General features: G+C 44.5%; 1 long non-coding RNA gene across 2 annotated transcripts; it reads left to right on the forward strand.

Moving 5' to 3' along the window:
- The first annotated feature begins 6,690 nt into the window (after positions 1–6,690).
- Positions 6,691–19,788, forward strand: LOC146203858 (uncharacterized). Of its 2 annotated transcripts, none has more exons than XR_014703919.1 (4): positions 6,691–10,757; positions 12,415–12,649; positions 15,468–15,646; positions 19,616–19,788. It is a non-coding gene; the product is annotated as an uncharacterized LOC146203858 (long non-coding RNA). The 2 variants fall into 2 exon arrangements; XR_014703918.1 differs by having other exon boundaries at positions 10,464–10,757; positions 12,415–12,530.
- The last annotated feature ends 571 nt before the right edge of the window (positions 19,789–20,359 follow it).

The raw sequence follows: 20,359 nt of genomic DNA on the forward strand, positions 1-20,359 counted from the left end.
ACGATAGGCAAGTCCTCCAGTTCACTGTCCCAGTGACTTTTCTCACTTGGAGGCGTCTTAGGGCGCAGTTCAGGTGTGAGGATAGGCGGTGGGCTTGACCAGGATTCATCGGCCACGTCCTCGATAACCTCTGGACTTCTCAGCCCAATGAAACTAGCTGAGGGCTTCGCTTCGGTGTCACTCATACAGCGTTCGGACTCACCCCTGTCTCCGTATTCTGTTTGGGCTCCTTCTCCAGGCCAGACAGTGCCCACCCCTTGTCCCTCCTCGGGCGTCGTGTTAAGCTCATTCGAGTCGCCATCGGTTGCTGCGGTCTGGAGCTGTCCTTGGGGCTCTGGTTGGTTGCCGCCGCCGCCATCATGCGATGCTTCTGCCATGTTAGCTCTTGGGACAGTTCGACGTAAGTGCCGTTGTACGTTGGTCACGTCGGCAAGAGGTCTTTGCGGTTCGGCCTTTTCATCGCTGCTGCTCGGGAAGGCAGATGCCCGAGACTTACGGGCATCCATCTTCAGTAAAAAGGGCAAAGAATGCGGCTTCGTCTCAAAATGGGCTTGTGCAAACGGGCGATGCTTCGGCGCACTAGCTGGGTGCTTCGTACTTGCGGGTTGCGCGTGAAAACCAGTTCTCTACATTTTACCCATTTTTTTTTGTCCTTTGAAATAAACATATAAGAAACAAAAAAGAGGAGAGGAAGCCCGGACGATCAAAAGCTTTGCCAGGCATCAATCCAGTTAAAAATAAGTGAAAGATGCAAAAACTCAACATTTATATTAAAAAAAAGAACGATTAAGTAAAATATTGTCACGAAGACAGGGATTTATGGGTATCGGCAACAGGGGCAGATACACACAGTCAAGACAGAGGTTCCCGGGATATGGTAACACGAAGACACAAGCTCAAGAGTCCACAGTCCTATCTAGCCAAAGCGCGCGAGAGTCTCCAACTTCTTCGTCGTTCAAGCGCTACCTCGAACCGTCAGGTGGCATTATTCCCCCCCCCCCCCCTCCTCGAAAAAAAACCGCAAGCTCAGAGAAAAAAAACTGCTCCGGATGGCAAATACGACTTTCAGCGGGAAAAATATGGCTTCATGCGAAGCACATACACCAGGTCAGACGAGCACTGACGACTAGAACTCGGTGCAGTTCCGTCTGGAATAACCTCGTACGTAACTTCTGAGAGGCGACGCAACATTCTGTAGGGTCCGAAGTAACGATTGAGAAGTTTTTCTGACAGGCCTGGGCGCCGGACAGGTGTCCACACCCAGACTTTGTCACCAGGCTGGAACACGACATAGCGATGGCGGTCGTTATATCGGCGTGCATCTGTTGCTTGCTGTTTTGTAATGCGATTACGGGCGAGTTGGCGAGCTTCCTCAGCGTAGTTGGTGAATTCTTCTGCGTCAGCGGTAAGCAGCTGGTCGTCAGCAGCACATGGCAGCATAGCGTCGAGCATGGTCTGTACATCGCGTCCGTATACTAGGCGAAACAGAGTTAATCGAGTTGTTTCTTGGACGGCCGTGTTATATGCAAATGTGACATAAGGCAATATCTCGTCCCATGTTTTATGCCGGACATCGACATACATGGCGAGCATGTCCGCTATTGTTTTGTTTAGCCGCTCAGTAAGGCCATTAGACTGAGGATGGTAAGCAGTAGTCTTTCGGTGATGTGTCTGGCTTAGTTGGAAAACTTCTTCAAGAAGACGCGCTGTAAATGCCTTGCCACAATCAGTGATGACATATGAAGGGGCGCCATGGCGGAGAACAATCTGCGTCATGAAAAATTGTGCCACTTTGGAGGATGTTGCACGTGGCACCGCCATAGTTTCCGCGTAACGTGTCAGATAATCTGTAGCCACGATAATCCACTTATTGCCAGCTGACGATAGAGGAAAAGGGCCAAGAAAGTCCATACCAATTTAGTCGAATGGTACTAGCGGTGGGGGAATAGGCTGCAGGAAACCCGCTGGCTTCAATGGTGGTGTCTTGCGTCACTGGCACTCGCGGAAACCTCTAACATATCGATGAACGGTGGCGGTAAGTTGGGGCCAGTAGTAGGCCTGGCACACTCTGATAAGAGTGCGTGCAAAGCCCAAGTGTCCAGCGGTGGGTTCATCATGGCAAGCATGAAGGATTTCATCGCGGAGATCTGCAGGGATGACTAGAAGATAGGCTCGGTCACTGTTGCCGGCGCTTTTCTTGTAGAGGATTCCGTCGCGCGCGCACAGAAGGATGACAAGTTCTTAGCAAACAGTCGAGATACTGTAGAATCGAAACCCTCCAGATGATCTATCACAGTTTTGAGGTCTGGATCAGCCCGTTGCCGGGCCTTTAAATCAGAGGAACTGATAATGCCAAGAAAATGGGCGTCTTCATCCGTACTGTCATGAGCCAACTCCACGGGTGATCGAGACAGTGCGTCAGCATCTTCATGTTTACGTCCGAATTTATAAACGATAGAGTACTCAAACTCCTGCATACGAAGGCTCCACTGTGCAAGACGTCCTGATGGATCTCGAAGACTAGCTAGCCAACACAAAGCATGATGGTCTGTCACAACTTTAAATTTACGGCCGTAGAGGTAAGGTCGGAATTTCATTGTGGCCCAAACGACGGCGAGACACTCCTTTTCAGAAGTTGAATCGTTCGATTCTGCCCGAGAAAGGGTGCGGCTGGCATAAGCGATCAATTTTTCCTCGCCTTGCTGGTGCTGGACCAGAACAGCACCTAGACCGACATTGCTCGCGTCGGTGTGAATTTCGATGGCAGCGTCCTCATCGAAGTGTGCAAGAACGGGAGGGTAGTGCAGCCGTTGGCGCAGCTCGGTGAATGCCTCCTACTCCTCGGAAGACCAGACATACGGGACGTCATCACGTGTCAGGCGCGTCAAAGGTTCACAATCTTGGCAAAATCGGAAATGAAACGGCGATAGTACGCGCACAGGCCCAAGAAACGTCGGACTGCTTTCTTCGTGGTAGGGATGGGAAAATTGGCTACAGCGGCTGTTTTATCAGGATAAGGCCGGACACCGTCAGCGCTTACCACATGACCGAGAAATTTTAGCTGCTGATATCCAAAGTGACATTTTTCCGGTTTAAGTGTCAAATCGGCCGAGCGAAGAGCGTCCAATACAGTTCGCAGCCGCTTAAGATGTTGGTCAAACGTTTCTGAAAACACGATGACGTCGTCCAAATAAACCAAACAGGTTTGCCATTTAAGACCAGCAAGTACGGTGTCCATCATTCTCTGGAACGTCGCTGGCGCTGAACACAGACCGAAAGGCAGTACTTTAAATTCATATAAGCCATCGGGTGTCACAAAGGCAGTCTTTTCCCAATCGCGCTCATCCACTTCTATCTGCCAATAACCACTTTTTAAATCAATGGAAGAAACGAACTTTGCGTTGCGAAGTCGATCGAGTGAATCGTCGATACGGGGCAACGGATATGCATCTTTTTTTTTGTGATGTCATTCAGTTTCCTGTAATCAACGCAAAAACGCAGCGTGCCATCTTTTTTCTTAACCAACACGACTGGTCGACGACCACGGACTTTTAGACGGCTGAATAACATCATCATTAAGCATTTCCTGGACTTGTGTCCGAATTGCCTCACGTTCTTTGGCCGAAATACGGTACGGCTGCTGTCGAATTGGTCGGGCATCGTCAGACGTTAAGATCTGATGCTTGGTGATAGAAGTTTGCCGGACTTTCGATGATGAGGCAAAGCATGGGGCGTACTCCAGCAGTAACCCTATCGAAAATCCCACCGTAGATTACCATAAAACCACCATCGTTTTGTGGTGGGTTTATGGTATTTAGAGTGGAAAAACGGTGGCCATGGTGTTTTTTTCGTGTCCATGATGGGCATGCTTTATGGTGGTCAATCTCGACCACCATACTGCCCACATCATGACCACCGAAAAATAACCATGGCCACCATTTTCCACCCTAACCACCAAAAACCCGACTGAATTCGTGGCGCCATACTGGCGATGGTAGCAAAAGGTGTGCATGGTGTGTGATCTTGCTTCTGTGGTGGATACGGTGGTTATGGTTCCCTACGGTGGGGCCATCGTGGGGCAGCCTTGGTGTCAAGGTGGTCAAGGTGGGCGGTAATGAAGAATGGCGGCCAACTTGGCTGGCTCATCTCGTGCATAGCGCACCATATGGCGGTGTGGTAGAACGAAGTATATAGGTATGTCCGACGTATCGAGTCGATTCTTGAGCATTAAAGTGCACGTAGTAGAATGTCCTAAAGCCACGTACATTCGACAAATATACCAGTTATGCTGCTCGCCTTATTCCCCGCAAGCGAGCGTGCAGGCTATATTCGAATGTAGTACATCGGATGCTACATCGGAAGCCGCGATCGCGACGAGGAGCTCACTGGTTTTTCACGCCTCATCTGCCTTCCCACAAACTAAGCAGGTTGATGTCTGCATTGGCCGGTTGTGCGTGGCGGGTGTGCAGCCACGCAAACGACAGCGGCAGTGCCTATACGATTCGCACATCGCCGTGTACAGCGTGCTTGTATAATCGCGTGCCGGCCGCATTCAACGACCGTTCATCCGCGAGGACTGGCCTCGGAAGACGTTTTTATCTTCAAAGAGAACAAATAACTTCACTTATAAAAGATTATACGTCATAGCTAAGTCAACGTATGCCGCCGCCGCCGCCGCGATGTCTACGCACGCTGTGAGCGAAGCTACACGGCCGTGGAAAATCAGAAACATGAAATATCCGTTTCAGGTAAGCTTCGCTTGTAAACTGGGGAAAACATGGCGAAGCCCCAGCACACAGCTTTGTTTTCTCGCAAAATCTCTTATATAGAGTTTAATACAGCTCGGGTGAAAGTAAGCCGAAGAGCCTTCGCTCACGCAGCCGTTGCCGCAGGTTTCATGTGTACGCGTTGCACAAATTCCACGCAATTTCGCATCTCGCAAGCTACGCTGCAGCACCGCGATGTGGTGGCGATCGAAAGAAAAATGAAAGCCCAGCTACTCAGCTTGCGCCTTGCTCATGTATACAGACATGACATTCGCTTCCAGGGAGAACAGTAGTCAGCCTCTGCTATGAAAATGAATGCAATGCAAATTTTGTCAGAGGTACCTATTACGGCTGGAAAAGCAATTTTCTAGCACATGTGCAGTAGCAGTAGTATGTAATTAGTTTATTATATATCCGAAAGGAAGGAAAAGGTGTTTGTCAGCCCCGGTATCTGCTATCTGATATCTGAAGCACCTGAATTGGGACGGCAGAAATAAATGGGTAGTGAGGAAGCAGAAGACGAAATCAAAGAGGTGAGCGATAGGGAGAAAAGAGGAAAAATAAAGATATATACACTATGGCACAATGTGCAGAATCGCGGGCCTTAGCAATAGCTCCAAGTGCAGAGGATCAAATGTATGTGCTGTAGTGGCGTTTCCACATTGTGAAACAAGCTCCATATGCTTGAGCTAGCTGCATATAAGTGGAAGTGGCACATAATATGGAATTAGGAAAAACAACACTGCATGTACTGTCATTCTCTTTCTCCTTGTGAATGTTATGCTGACCCTCATCAGAAGTCTCAAAAGCAGTACAATTCATACAGAGGCTCTCTGAGAGTGCACTTAATTTGAGCACTACATTCCAGCAAAACCCTGTAACACTTTCCATAGGGACATTTTAAATGATGCAACAGCCACATAAAATCTTTTGTAGCCATAGGATACATTTTGGGATTAGCTGCAACGAGATTGCTGATGCATGTGCCATATGAGCTGATAAAAGAAAAAGTAAGGAAATAAGCCTGTCCCAAGAAACTTCGTAACGCCCAGTGTAATATCCCAAAGATAAATAATGGTTGGCATATGATATATGAAAGCAAAAAAATCCACCAAGCCATATGCTGAGTATGTGAACAGTAACAGCATTGTTCAAAGCAGCTTTATGCTGTCTTCAAACAAGGCAATGACACTGTAGCATGTAGTTCTACTTACCCGCTTTAAAAGAGGTATGTATACGAGTATAGTTAAAAAGAAAAATATGTTTTGGGTTTTCAGAACAGGAATAGTTATCATCATCATCATTATCAGCCTGACTATACCCACTGCAGGGCGAAGGTCTCTTCCATATTTCTCTAATGTTATAACCCGGTTCTGTGCTAGCTGTATCCACTTGACCCCTGCGAACTTCTTAACCTCCCCCACCCTTTCTGCTGCCCCCTGCTACACTTTCCTTCCCTTGGAATCCAGTTTGTTACCCTGACTGACCATCGGTTATCCTCTCTTCGCACTACATGTCCTGCCCATGCCCATTTCTTCTTAGTTTCTACTAGAATGTCAGTAACTTGAGTTATTTTTCTGACCCACTCTGCACGCTTCCTATTTCTTAATGTTACCCCTACCATTTTTCGTTCCATAGCCCTCTGAGTTGTCCTCAACTTAAGTAGAACCCTTTTGGTTAGCCTCCACGTTTCAGCCCCATAGGTGAGTACAGGTACGATGCAATACTACTGGACAGGCCGCCATTGGAAACTGACCCTGGCAACGTTTAACGCTAGAACCCTAGCTAGTGATGCTAGTTTAGCAGTGCTGTTAGAGGAACTAGAGGGTATGAAATGGGATGTCATAGGGCTGAGTGAGGATGGTTGTTGTCAGAAACAAGTATTTCTCAAAGAATGCTAGGCCGCTGAAAATATGTAAGCCAGAATCACTTTTGAAAGGTTGTTTTCTTGCAGAGTTGGCAACGAGCATTAGAGGTCGAAATATGGTTTATTCAGTAAGCATTATGGCAGGCAGCATAAAATGCTGAACGCTATTTTCATGTTCACAAGGTATATATGAAGACATTGAGGAAAACAAATGCGTTTTCAATCTTATACTATTCAGACTACAATAAATGCTGATGCTCATGGTGAGAAGCTTACCACAGCAATTTATCCTTGGGGCACACTGTATAGTTTTTGCCAGTTTATAATTATACAAGTTGTTCAATAATTTTGAAAAGTGAGAGGTGCACACATCTAATTTTGCTTTGTCTGCAATTTAACACTTCACAGATACAAAACAAATAGAAAGTACTGTTTGTAAGCTAACTCAAAACTGTCTGATTAAGTATGACTGGTGAAAAGTGGATGCATCATGGCCACTACACTAATAAAAATCATGCCAAAGAAATTCTTGGAGGTACTGAAGAACTCATCCCACACAAAATTTTATTGCTGGAACATCTTTGCTTACCCATATATAAGTGTCCTAAGCAATGTTATCAGAACAAGTATGATAAGCGACCATGTCACAGTTTCCTGAACATCAAAAATAAACGCAGCTATAAGGAGGAGGTGGAAAAACACAAGGAATTGCTTCAGCCTATGAGTGGGGTCTTCATTCCAGAGCTCCACTGACATTACCTAATGAAATGATGTCAATTTAAGGAAATAGCAGAACTCATTTCTGTTCCTTCAGTGATGTTTTACGACTACTGTCAGCTCTCTAAGAGTTACTGAAAGAATAAAATGTCTACAAGAAAAAGACTAACCATGAAGGCAAAATGCAACTTGGAAAGGAGGAACCTGAAATACTTTCACACTTGTAAAGCTTTCATATACATCGATGTCATATGTGCTATGCATAATACTAACAATCAGCCAGATGTGTTCTGGCTGTTTGGATCAAAGGTTTCATCATGGCTGCAGCTGAACATTAAAATATTGATTCAACAAATCTGTAATGCATTACCTAAGCCCTCTAAACTGCATAGAACCCAAGTGCTTTTTGCAAAAAATTACAATTAGCAGATCAACATCAGGTCAATAAATATATTAAAAAATGCGATAATTCTAAGTATAATGAAATAACTATGCACCATCATAAGAAGCAGAGCTAAAAAACAGGACACAGAAAAGAACACAAAGACAAAGTGAGCACAGCCAAGCTCAAAAATTGTGCTATGGCCTGTTTTTTTTTTTGCTTCACAAGATGACGACCAACTATCGAGAAAATACCGTCTCAAGAATTCCATCAGAAATAACTAATAGTGCTTTATAACTTGTGGTGAATTACATTTCCTGCATTTCACCGTACCAAGATAAGGCACAGGACAAAAGGCAGATGCATGCGGTTGTACTCGACGTTTGTTGAAAGCATTACAGCACCCATATAGCCCTCCGCCACCGACTCATTCTCATCTATAATCTAAACAGAATAAGAGTGAGAATGCAGCCATATGCTGAATTAAAATATGTGCCTAAAAGCTAATCAAACAATCTCGCTGGATAACTTGAATTGCAATCAATAGTGCCTCTGTCGAAAAGACAGCAAACAATGCAGTCAAGTTGTTTTCTGAATACAGAGAGAGCTAAGCGCAGCAAAGAGGAACTCTCATTTCTGTTCGAAACCCTGCAATCATGCCTTGTATCTGGGAATTGTACAAACTTTCACTTTATACTGCACACATCACTGACCATAGTAATCATATAGAGCAAAGGAGGTTAAAAAACAAAGGTGAGCTTGGCAACCTGTGTTCATTATATTTTTGTTGTCCTGTCGTTTACTTTGTTAGCATAATTGCAGCCCCACAGTTCACTTCTATGAAGTAGACTTTCTGCTCTTGCCTCGGTAGTGCGAACAGCACGACTATGCAAATAATATAGCGTCCTAATAATATAGTAATAATAATAATTATATAGTGACTGTGAAGCAAAGAAAAGGGTCAACCGGCATGTGAAATGATTGAGTTTGATCAGGCCATATTTCAAGTTAGGGGCACAGATTTGTGATTTCAACACCCTAGAGGCATCACCTACCTGTATAGCAGAATTACGAGGTAATTTAAAAGCAGACATTAATGTGTTATTATGAAGGTCAAGCCAACCTAATGACATACTTGCGGTAACAAGCTGACAATTTTTTTCTAAACTGAACTTCAAGGAATAGGAGAAACAGTGCAAGTGGGAATTGTTTAAGAAAGCATAAGATCAATGAATGAACTAATGGCACACTACAGTTTCGAAACAGTTTCAAAATTTCTTCTTGCATTCATAACCAAGTGCTTGCTTATTCATCCTGCATCGCAAGTTAATGGATAGCTCCACTTTTGCAAACATCGTGAAATCGGTAAGCTTGGGTAACTACAAGTGGTTAATACTATTAGCAGCTGTCAGTTGTTTGGCATAACTTAGTTTTCCAATGATACTCTCACGATGCACTGTTTTTTTTTTTTTTTTTCCCCAAAAGTTGCCAGCAGGCAGGTAGTGGATTGCCAGACTTGTCAAGTATGATCGCAACCATGCAAAACAGCTTTCACAATGTTTCAGATTTTAGTAAGCGCTTAAGGCTCAATTTCCAACTTGGACCCACACAAGTGTGGCCTAAACGGTCAGCAGTTTTGATCTTCATTGCCCACCATGCACACTTGCTGCTGTTGCCCTGGGCACAGAGTTGAATACACGAACATTACAAACCAGTGAAGCTACAAAGGAATCGTTTTGATGCTGAACTTTTTTTTTTTTCCGCCTTCAAGTAACCACTTCCGTGAAGTAATTCTACGTCAATAAGATATGTAGCTATAAATAATTACGTACACTGCCTCCCGGCAGCGAATACAAAATTTCAAACGTACCAATGGGTTTTTTTTTTAATTTTTTTCTAAACAGTAGGTGCGATCTTCGCCGCTCCAAGCCCAAATTCCGAACACAGCTTCATGCACTTTCTTCCAGACGAGACAGCCACTCGAGGAAAGCTTCGAAATGGCTGTTTCCGCTTCACTGTGCCCTCCCCACATACAATTGCTGCGTGCCAATCTACAAACACAGGCGTTTCTCGCTTCGTTTTATGGATGAGTGACGCACTTGGCCCATCGTACACGACACGCACACAGGCACGTAGAAACACGGCTTATTTATTTACAAACACGGGGGTTCCTCGCATCGGCTTATTAATGAATGGCACGCTTGTGGCCGATCGTACGAAACGTGCGCTCGCGCGCTGAAACACGGATTATCTACAAACACAGATGCTTTTCGCGTGGCTAGCGTGGCATGCTTGAGGCTGATCGTACTACACGACTATAGCCTCATTTGACACGACATGCACACGCGCACGTACACAGCTTGTCACACGCCATGAAGCTTCTTGGTGTTCCGACGGCAAGGCAGGTTGCTTCAGTTGTCACTTGCGACGTTGCACTCAGAGTATCACAAACGTTTACACATTTTATACGGGTGCGATCAAAAATCAGCTGACCGGGGATTGCCAAACCCACCGTAACAAGATTATCCCTCTCAAAGCGCGCCGTCTGTAGCTTGCAGTTTAGTTCATAATTTTACCGCTGTCGGTTAGCGCTGCATACCATACACTAAAATAAAAGAAACAGAGTGAGAAATAGTAATTGTTTCTAATTTTGAACCCATTAGCTTTTAAATAATGTTAAAATATTGAGTGGTGTCGAAAAGGCGTAATATTATAAATAGTAAGCCATTGGAGAAGTTAATAAATAAAAAAAGATGAGTGAGTAAGAGACACTTAACGGCCACTTGGCGAACCGGTCACGAAAAATGTGGTCGAAAAATGGGCTTGCGACGTAGGTGGGCGCAACGGCCGCGGCAGCCGCGATACAGCTTTGCTGTTTGGAAATACACTGCTCGTAAGCTTGTATGCTTGTAAGATGTACGGTTGAATCTGAAGATGGCCACTTTTCCCGGGCGCACGTCCAGCGTCTTCGGAGCAAAGTAACGACGTAAGGACGAGCGCGGTGCTGTCGTCACTAGCAAAGCCGGTGAGTATTTTGCCCGTTGGTTTGATTTTCCGCTCGCATTCCATTCTTGCTGGGCTCTAGGGTACTGGACGCAAAAATGAAAGAGCGAATCTGACACAGCGCATTGTACAAATGTGGAAATTACAGACTTTGGATCGCGCGTCGCGGAGTGAAATGCACGTGCAATTTCTCGAGCGACCGTTGTGGGCTACATTGAATGAGCAGGGATTGATTTTGACAGCGTATGAAGAATAAAAACGGAGAGGGCCACAGCTAGTTTACAGCGCGTATCTATTTATGCAGGAACATGAGTTGTTGCTTCGGGCTTCTTGAAAGACCCCCAGTGAGCGATTCTGAACACCGCGTTGACGATAGCCACATATAAGCCCCAAACGCGTACAACTCGGCGGCTTGTGAGGGCTCGTACTGAGAAGCAGCGTGCTAAATTCGACTCGATATAAGGTGAGGACGAAATATTTTGTCAGGACGTGAACTCATTTTCTTTATTTTGAAGGAATGGTGAGTCGGCTACCTCCGCAATGATTTTATGAAAGCGGTAGGTTTTCAATACAACTGCAGCTGGCACCAGCTGGCACTTGGTAACCGCGGTTACCAGAACTTTGTGTTTTATTTACTGCTAACATATTTCAGAATTCGTATGTTTATAATTGGAAAAATTATCCTAATAATCGTAGTAATTTCATTCATAGTATGCACCTTAGCATTGGCACGTGGCTGTGTACTATAAACTGACGGGTGCACTCTCGTGGTAATGATTTGTTGCTACACTACGTATATATTTATTTGCAAACACTGAAACATGGAATTCTGGGCTATGGGCAGGTTTACACGAGGCATTATACGTAGAAAATAACGGTAGGTGAGAAAAAGGATTATGACAAAGGCCTGAACCAAATGGCACAAAATTTAATTATGCATTCACCTTTGGAGATTAATTTATTTTAAGACTGTGCCAAACTAACATTAGTGTAGTGTGCTGGTTCCAGTTAACAAACTATTAGATTTTGCTAATCTCAAGAAAGTGGCATTTAGAGCGTAGAAAACTACTTAAGCAACTGCGGTAAGGTCTCGACAAATGCCTGGCACATACAGGGTGGCTGCACAGTTTAAAAGATCACTGAACAGGGGTAGAAGGGGAGCCTCAGATCTTAACCCAAGCCAACGTTTCGACAAGTGGATTTGTCTTCGTCTAGCTGCCCAAATGAAGACAAGTCCTCTTTATAGAACTGTGGCTCGACTTGCAAACTGAGGCATCCTCTCAACCTTCGTTCAGTGCTCTGGCACATACAGGGATAGAAAAGAAAAAATTTACAGTTCAGAGTTTAATGCGGGGAAACAAGTTTAAGGCCATGCGGCACATTAGTAGTACGCCACGCAGCAGCCTGAAAATGTCTTGTAATAACCTCTGTGTGAATGTGAAATTTGAATTTCCTTGTAGGGAGCCAGTACTAATGCGTTTAACTATCTTGCTTGAGGTTAATTTTCTTTATCGACCCAGCACGTTGTCTCTCTGCCATACTGATATTGCTGCAGGACTAGAAAAACTTTATTGCCATATGAAATATACCTTTAGGTGCAGCTATTGCCTTGTTTAGTCTTATTTCATCTGACATAAAGGCAAAAAAATGCACCAATTTTACCATACATCTTCATGCAGGTGTTAAAACTTGGCATCTGATGGAGTCCGTCTCCCAAGCTTCATAGCTGGATCTTTGTGTAACAAAGACTGCAGGCATGGTTCATGCTGGAAGCTGCACTTTCCAGCCATTCAAGGTCTGCACTGCATGGATGCTACTTTCATTTCTGGGCACATCACTACTCCAGTCTGTAACATGGTACAGTGCCAGCTGACCTGACAGTGCTGTTTTGCTGGGTCATTGTTATTTGTACAGGTGTGTTATTGTGAGCCTCAATTGCATCATGTATGTTTACTGGATTAATATAGACATACTCATGTTACTTTTGTTAGGGCCATCAGCATGCTTAACCCGAATGCTCAACAGCGTGCCCTAAACTGACGCAGGCATTGCAAAGTGTTGGCCACTGAAGCTGAGACAAGGCCTCAGCATATTTGTGGTGGCTGACGACAGCTGGAGTGCAGTTTGATACAAGTTGTTTTCGACTTTCTGAGGGAGTGTACTCTTGACAAGGCTGTAACACTGCAACTGCATTTTGCTCGTGTCTGCAGCCGAACATGTTACAGTTTGCTTATCTAGTCAACCTTACATGCTGTGTGTGACTGCTCGTGCTCCCTTTTTTTTTTTTCCTGCTTGAAACAAAGTTTAGGAAAGGAGGAGCGAATGTGGATTCATGGTGTTTATAAAGTTGAATGACAAATACATATTCTGGCTACAGTTCAGCTTTTTGAGGCCAAACTTCTTTATTCTCAGGTTCATGACTTCATGAGCTTTGATTCTAAACCTGAAATGTGCATGAGCAGTCACACATCATGTCAAATTTAAGCAAACTTCGTGTTTTCTGTGTGCGCATGTAATTTTCTTAGTGTGTAATTTTCATCTGAATACTCAGTACACTACAGAATGCTTGCACGTTAGGTGTTTTTCATGTAAGTTATTTATTGAAACTGAGGGGAAATAGTCTCTTCCCGAATAGTACATATCAAAGGTGAAACTATAGCCTAACAGAAAAACACACTCACATGGAAGGCAACAAGACACAAGGTTGACCAACAACTCATCCTTATTCCAGGGTGCAGACGAATATAAATGTGAAAGGGAGAGGGAATGTGGGGCATTATTAACACAAAAAAATGACGTGCGTGAGATTAAAAGCTAAAACCAATGTGAGGAAACGCGGCTGAAACACAAGCGCCGCGATAACAAAAGGGGGGGCGGTGGGTGGAACGGTGATGGCTGGAGACACCAATGAGAGCCAACTTAGTCAAGCACTAGGGTGCTAAAAACTTGTACAACTGTCCGAGGTATTTCTTCTTTTCGACGAGTGCCACAAGACAGTGCTGATGAAGATCCCCGTAGTCATTAATTGCCACCGCTTCCAGCGCTGCCTGCATTCACTGCACATTCTTGTTGTGGGCTCCCAATGCTTGCAGTGTTGAGACAAATGCCCCCCTCCCGAGAAGCATTGTTGGAATACCTTGCGTGCTTCTTTGCTCGTTCATTATAGCACCTACCAATCTGTTTTACGTACACTTTACCACACTAGATGGGAAACCTGAAGCCAACACCACTTCACAACCACGCATATCGCACCTGGGCACCTTTTCAATATTATTAACCTTTGAGCACATTAAAACGCTTAGGGGGGCATACATCTCAGCACTGCAAGCATTGCAAGCCCACAGGATCTGCCCACTGGTGCACGAGCTGACCTGCTTGGCTAGGAAGAGCACCCAGGTAACTCAAAACGTGCTGGAAGCAGTGGCAATTAATGACTATTAGCATGGCCTCTGTGGCACCTACTGAAGAAGAGCAGAAATGTCTTGGACAGTCCTACAAGTTTTTAGTGCCCTAGTGTTTGACTAAGTTGGTTTTCTTGTTTGTGCTTCTAGCCGCCCCAACCTCTTCCCCCCCCCCCCCCCCTTTTTTTTTTGTTGTCGTCGCTTGTGTTTAGCCACATTTCTGCACGCATTGGTTTTAGATTTAATCTCTTCCAGGTTGGCCTTTTACAGCACCCATGTTCATACATTTTCTTCTTTATATTCTGCTCTTATCCTGCGGCATTGACTTCATTTATTTCATTGTGACAACTGAGTGCATTTTTCGTGTTAACGCCCTTCACTTCTTTATCCTCTTCCTTTTGCTTTCATATTCTTGTGCATCCTTGAACAAAGATTAGTTGTTAGTCAGCCTCATGTACTTTCGTATTCCTTGTGTCTTTTTCTGTTAGGCTATAGCTTCAACTTTGACATGAAACAACTAGCTCAGATCTAGATCATCCTGGAGTAGTAAATGTTCTGGCTAAAGATTTCATAATACTCAGATATTTCGAGCTGAGTTTTTAAAAGCTTAAAGATGACACCTTGAACTGAAAAAAAAAAAAAAAAAACTAAATCGATAATGAATGATTTTGCAGTGACAAGTTCTTCATGCATAATATAGAAGTACAGCTCATATACATTTTTTTTTTTTTTTCAGAAATTTTAAAGGTTTGTATTATTTTTATGGACACTTAACTCCCTGACAACTTTCTTGTGTTTGACAGCGAAGGCTACACAAGAAAGGGAATGAGTCCAGCCTTTGTCTCCATGCCACTGACAGTGGGTTGTTCAGGGGAGAGGTGATGAGGGGAGGTTGAAAGGATGGTGCGGGTTTTTTGCTGTCCCGACAGTGTAGCCTTCACTGCATAGCCACTGAGTTTTCCATGAATACAGTCGTACAGTAGTCAGAAAAATTCAAAAGGCTATCACATGATAGGATCTTTAACCCCTAGATAAGGAAATGGCTTTTGACTGTAGTAAATGCTGCAAATTATAAAAAAAACATTGAGAGGGTCAAGCATCCAGATGCATTCAACATGGAATGGCCATAAAGAAAGGATGTATTATTATTGTGGTTACTGCACTGTTCTGTCAGAATAATCTCGGGTTCTTCCTGTATGCATTGTAAGTGCACATTATTAGCTATGCCTATAGAAAAGCTGATACAAACCCACTGTGCATGGCATTTTCAAGCTATTAAGTTTTCTGTATCATTCTTGCAATGTGCCTGAGAGCCACCTTTATAACTGCAGGTGTGGTTATGGCTGGGCTGCTTGTGCCACTCAACACCGATTTGGTCCTGGAAATTGCTGGAACACCTTGGATGCGTGAAAGAGCTGCTGTCCAGAGCCTAACTGCGGAAGCCTGTTGCTACATTGCAGGCTCAACTACCATGGAGCACACCATGCCATTTTAGTCGACATATTCAAAAGTAAGTGAACTTTCCCAGTAGAAATTCTATTATACTGAATATATTTTCAGTATTTTAGGATATGTACTTAGTACTTAGATCATCTTAGCATGAGCCACTTTGGTGCTTTAAACCCCATGAACCAAGCAAGGCTGAATTTGAGAAAGATGGCTTCAGAGTATGAAAGAGCACTGAAGAAGGGTAGAGGAGAAGCCTCAGTTCGCAAGCTGAGCCAGTGTTGTGACAAGGGGACTTGTCCTTGTCTGGGTAGCACCATCATAACTAGCAGGGTTTAAATGCACTTTTGCCTCAAAAGAACGAAAGTTAGGGAGGGAGAAGAAAGAAGCAAGGCAAGGAGTGAGAGAATGTTTCCTCGGGGTATGAATTTATGAGCTGGAACCGGTGAACCCTGTGACCTGAAACGAAAATAAAAAGTGGCAGTAGCAGAAAAAGGTATAATTCAAGGTAGATAATGACTCAGCATTTAAAGCAGGTTTAAGGGGTACTCAACTTCTGACTTTTTTTTTTTGGGGGGGGGGGGGGGGGAGGTTTTCGTAGTCGGTTTGAGCGAAGGGACCTGCAGATGCTCCCTTCGTCTGATGCGTGCATATGAGTGCATTGAGACAATTCAGTAAAAGCTTGGTAGGGTAGTAAAGGAAACAAAAGATAGTGTGGCTAGATATTGTTAATTTTCGAAAGGAGCAAGAGAAAGTCACTGCTTGCAATGGAAGTCGGCATCGCAGTGTAGTAGCGCAGTCCCGAGTCCCATCGTTCCGTGCGGTGTGCGCCACCCAGCAACGACAGGCATTGGCATTGCCATTGCATGACACATCTCCAGGGATTGTTGCCTCATGCTGTTGCGCCTGTATGCGCAAAAGCATCGCTGCCGCTCGGCGATGCCTCCGCTCGCCACTTCGCTGTAAGCGGGTCAAGCTCTTCGTGCACTTCGAGTCATGCGGCTTAAAATGAATGCATTTTGGTCGGGACGAAAGATATTTCGAATAAAACGATATCGTTATAACGAGGGATTACTGTAGTGCAAATATCTCGAAAGGAAAATTAGAATTCCTTACATACATTCCCTCTGCACTATAGTTAGTAGGGACAACATCCCCATAAAGCATTAATTGTACAGTTTATTCTCAGCATGTGTAAAATCCACTACCTCCCCCCCCCCCCCCCCCCCCCCCCTTCTTCAGACAACAGCAAAGCTGCAAGTGTTTTTCTAAACACGTTTCCTAGTCACCACTGCTTTGGCTCCACTTGAATCCTTTTCTTCAGATAATGTCTCGCTAGGCAGGTGTAGTCTACTCTGATTTGCTTTTTTTTTTTCTATTGCCCTCTTCTGGAAAGCTCAGTATTCCCTTGTGGCCATATATCTTGTTAGATCTCTTTACGATGCCTGTCTGTATCCTTTCAAGAAACAGGTGTCATAATCCAACCTGCTTCAGGTGGTTATCTTGTAGCTTATCCTGCTGCTGCCACTCTTTATTTTCGTTTTAGGTCACCTTGTCACAGGTTGCAGGCTCATAGAAATTGATACCCAAGGAAATATTCTTTCACTTCTAGCCCTGCTTCAAGCTTGCATCTGTACAAGACATGGCAGAACAGAATTTGTCAAGGTACATGGGTGCCTTCAAACGTTATTAGCACTGTCTTGGTCTTTCTCATCATGCAAGTGGAAAGGATCGTCGCATGCCGCGGTTGAAGAGTTTATAAATGTTCGGTTTCCGAAAGACCTTTCCCAGTTTCGTGAATTACGTCCCGGTACGAATTCACGGGGGCCATCATGCAAGATTGGATGATATGAGTTTTGGCTTGAATGAATAACGAGGTAACTGCTGCTACCTTTTGCGCAGTGAATTCGTTGGTGCTCTTCAGAAGGATGACATTCTGGTGGTACTTGATTTTCAGAGTTCTTTCTAGCCCTCCCTCTTCCCTACCTGGCTTTTGTACAGAAGCAAAGGTGCATTTAAACCCTGCAGTAATGATTGAACTGCCCAGATGAGAAGTTCTCTTGTCAAAATATTGGCTCAGCTTGCAAACTCCAACTTGCCCTAGACCCTTCTTCACAGCTCTTTTATAAACCAACCAGCCTACTTACTTTAGCTTGCATAGCCATATACTATAAAAAAAGATGTTCTCTCTGTCAAGCAACAATAAATTGTGGATTGAGGTGAAGATGTTTCTGACATAGACTGCTGCACCACTGTCAGGCTAAGTTAATGTACACCTTTTGACCCTATGCAGTATTTTTGAACATCAGCTTCTGCCTAGTGCATGATATGGAATTTTGTAGGCTGTGCACTAGCCTTAACTTTGCATAATTTTGAGTGTCTGCTGCAATAGTCTAATGTGACTAGTGGTGGTGATCCACTTGGTCTGAAGCAGCCTGAGTTGTAATGACACACCTTGCATTGACCAAGGGGCGGCACCTAATGTCTGCTGGCTGTCTTGCCCGTGTGTGCAAACTGTTCAGCTATGGTATACAAAAGCACATAGAAAGTTCTGTTAAATTAAAACAAACATGGAATGCATGTTTGAAATGAACAATACCAAATAAAGAGGCAGAAGTGAACTGTTTTGTGACTATATTTCAGCAACCCTTTGGCCTTCAGTTATGACCAATACAATAGTTAAGCAAAGAAACATACTTATGCAAAAAAATATGGTTCACTGCATTTTCTACCTGTTATATCACGAGATGTAAGTTTGGTTTGGCTCTTTAGGTTTAATGTCCCAAAGTGGCTAAGGCTATGAGAGACACCATAGTGGCGGGTTCAGGAAATTTCGACCACCTGGGGCTCTTTAATGTGCACTGATATCGGACAGCACAGGGGCACCTTGCTTTTTCCATCCATCAAGAAGCGGCTGCTATGGCCCAGAAATAAATATAAAGTGCTAACCGCATGAGTGACACTTCACGGCGGTGGGCTGAAGGCGCGCTTCTTTGGGGAAAGGCCGCGGCGCTGTTCTAGATCAGCCGTCGTCAAACTGTTCTCTCTCATTCCTTCCGCGCGTGGCTCGAAAAACGTTGCGCATCAAATTGCCGAGGGTGGTGCGATAGTCTTTGGGGAAGGACCAGTGAAATTGGAGTTCGATGTACGATGCAGCTTCCCTATACTTTTGCATGGAGTTTTCAAGGGGATATTCCACAAGTTTGATGGAACCATAATTCGAATTATCCTGGTTCAGCTCTAGTCATTATCTGCGAGTACTTGCCAAATCTACCCTATCCCATCATATTTTTCGTTATTCTCCTTTCGTTGTCTAGATCTGTTCTTACTGCCTGTCCTAAGTATATATATTCTTGCTACTTTTAGTACTTCGCTACCTATTGGTAAACTGCTATTCCTTCCCGAGGCTGTTAAACATTACTGCAGTGGGTTTTTTTTGCAGTGGGTTAAAATGTTAAGCATGGAGGTTGAAAGCAAAATGCAGTTTCTCAAAGCGAAATAAACTCAGGACTACAGAAATTGAGAGCTTGTTCGAGAGGTAGAAAGCGAGAGAGTGTTTACAGTTTACCAGGTTCGTTGACGCCGGCATTTTTGAAACTCGAAACTTGGGCTGCACTGCTGGCTGGGCATCTATGCAAAGCATCTACCAAGTGAGCTGCGCAGTGCTGCGAGGAGCCAAATTCTTTCAGCAGCATGCACACCGGTGCCAGCATGTTGCCTCTCCCCCATCTCCTCTGCAGGCCATGGTGTGGCTTATCAAGTGCATGCCTTTTAGAGGCTAAGTTATAGCCTTGACTCAAATTTGTGTGACCTGCTATCGAAACGTCTCCCCCCCATCTAAAGGGGTCCAATGGCTGAAAACCACTGTTCTAACATGCACAGTGCTACAGGGCTGTGTCAAAATGGAACTGCCATGTTTCATTTTGCTATTTTTGTGTACTACCACTTGCATAGCCATATGCAAGATCTATTTGTGTATGGCATGGGCTGATGAAGGAGAATTGAAAAGATACATGTGTTTTCTTTTTTTCAGATTGTCTGATGCAGTACATAGCAAAACATCCGAAAACAGATGTGCCTGATGAAGTACAAATTCAGTCATGCCGTCAACATCTGCGGCGCTTCTTCATTGAGGCCAGCCGGCAAGGACATCGCAGGAAAATCTCAGTTGCCGATGATTCCAATAAAGCTGGAATCTGAGCTCGACTTTCTATATGCTGCTTATTCAGTGCGTGCTTCAGTAGGTGAGCCATTTCTGCTGCTACCTGGATGCACAGAAGCTGTAAGCTTGCATGCTCAGTATATCACTTAGCAGGTTAGCAAATACAGCATCGGCTCCTTAGCCATCAGGGAAAATAGGGGCACTACCAGCATTCTGTATTTTCTTCACCAATGAACTGTAACTATATGTGGTACACAAGATGACACACCATTCAGTGTGCTGTACCAAGGCCGGTCTCGAGGGAGAGCGCGCTTCTCTTCTCTTACGGCCTCACCTAGTGGGGTCTGTTTTGACCTCCCGCCGCACCTCGGTGGGGTCGCCACCGCCCCACTGCTGTGCCTCTGCTAAAGCCGTTCATGCGCAAAGGAAACGCACTCGCTCTTTGTCCAGCCCGCGTCAGATGCAACCGGCAGGTCCTGACATTTCACTCCTTTGGTTTATACAAAGATGCCATAATCAGCGTCTAAGATTTATCATGTACGAGGAATAAAATATAGTCAACACCCCTTGTCCTTCAACGAAGGACAAGCGGTGTTGACTATAATTCTTGTCCTC

Source organism: Amblyomma maculatum, chromosome 1 (genome assembly GCF_055883805.1).
Source record: "Amblyomma maculatum isolate TAMU_Amacu chromosome 1, ASM5588380v1, whole genome shotgun sequence".
NCBI classification, from domain to species: domain Eukaryota; kingdom Metazoa; phylum Arthropoda; class Arachnida; order Ixodida; family Ixodidae; genus Amblyomma; species Amblyomma maculatum.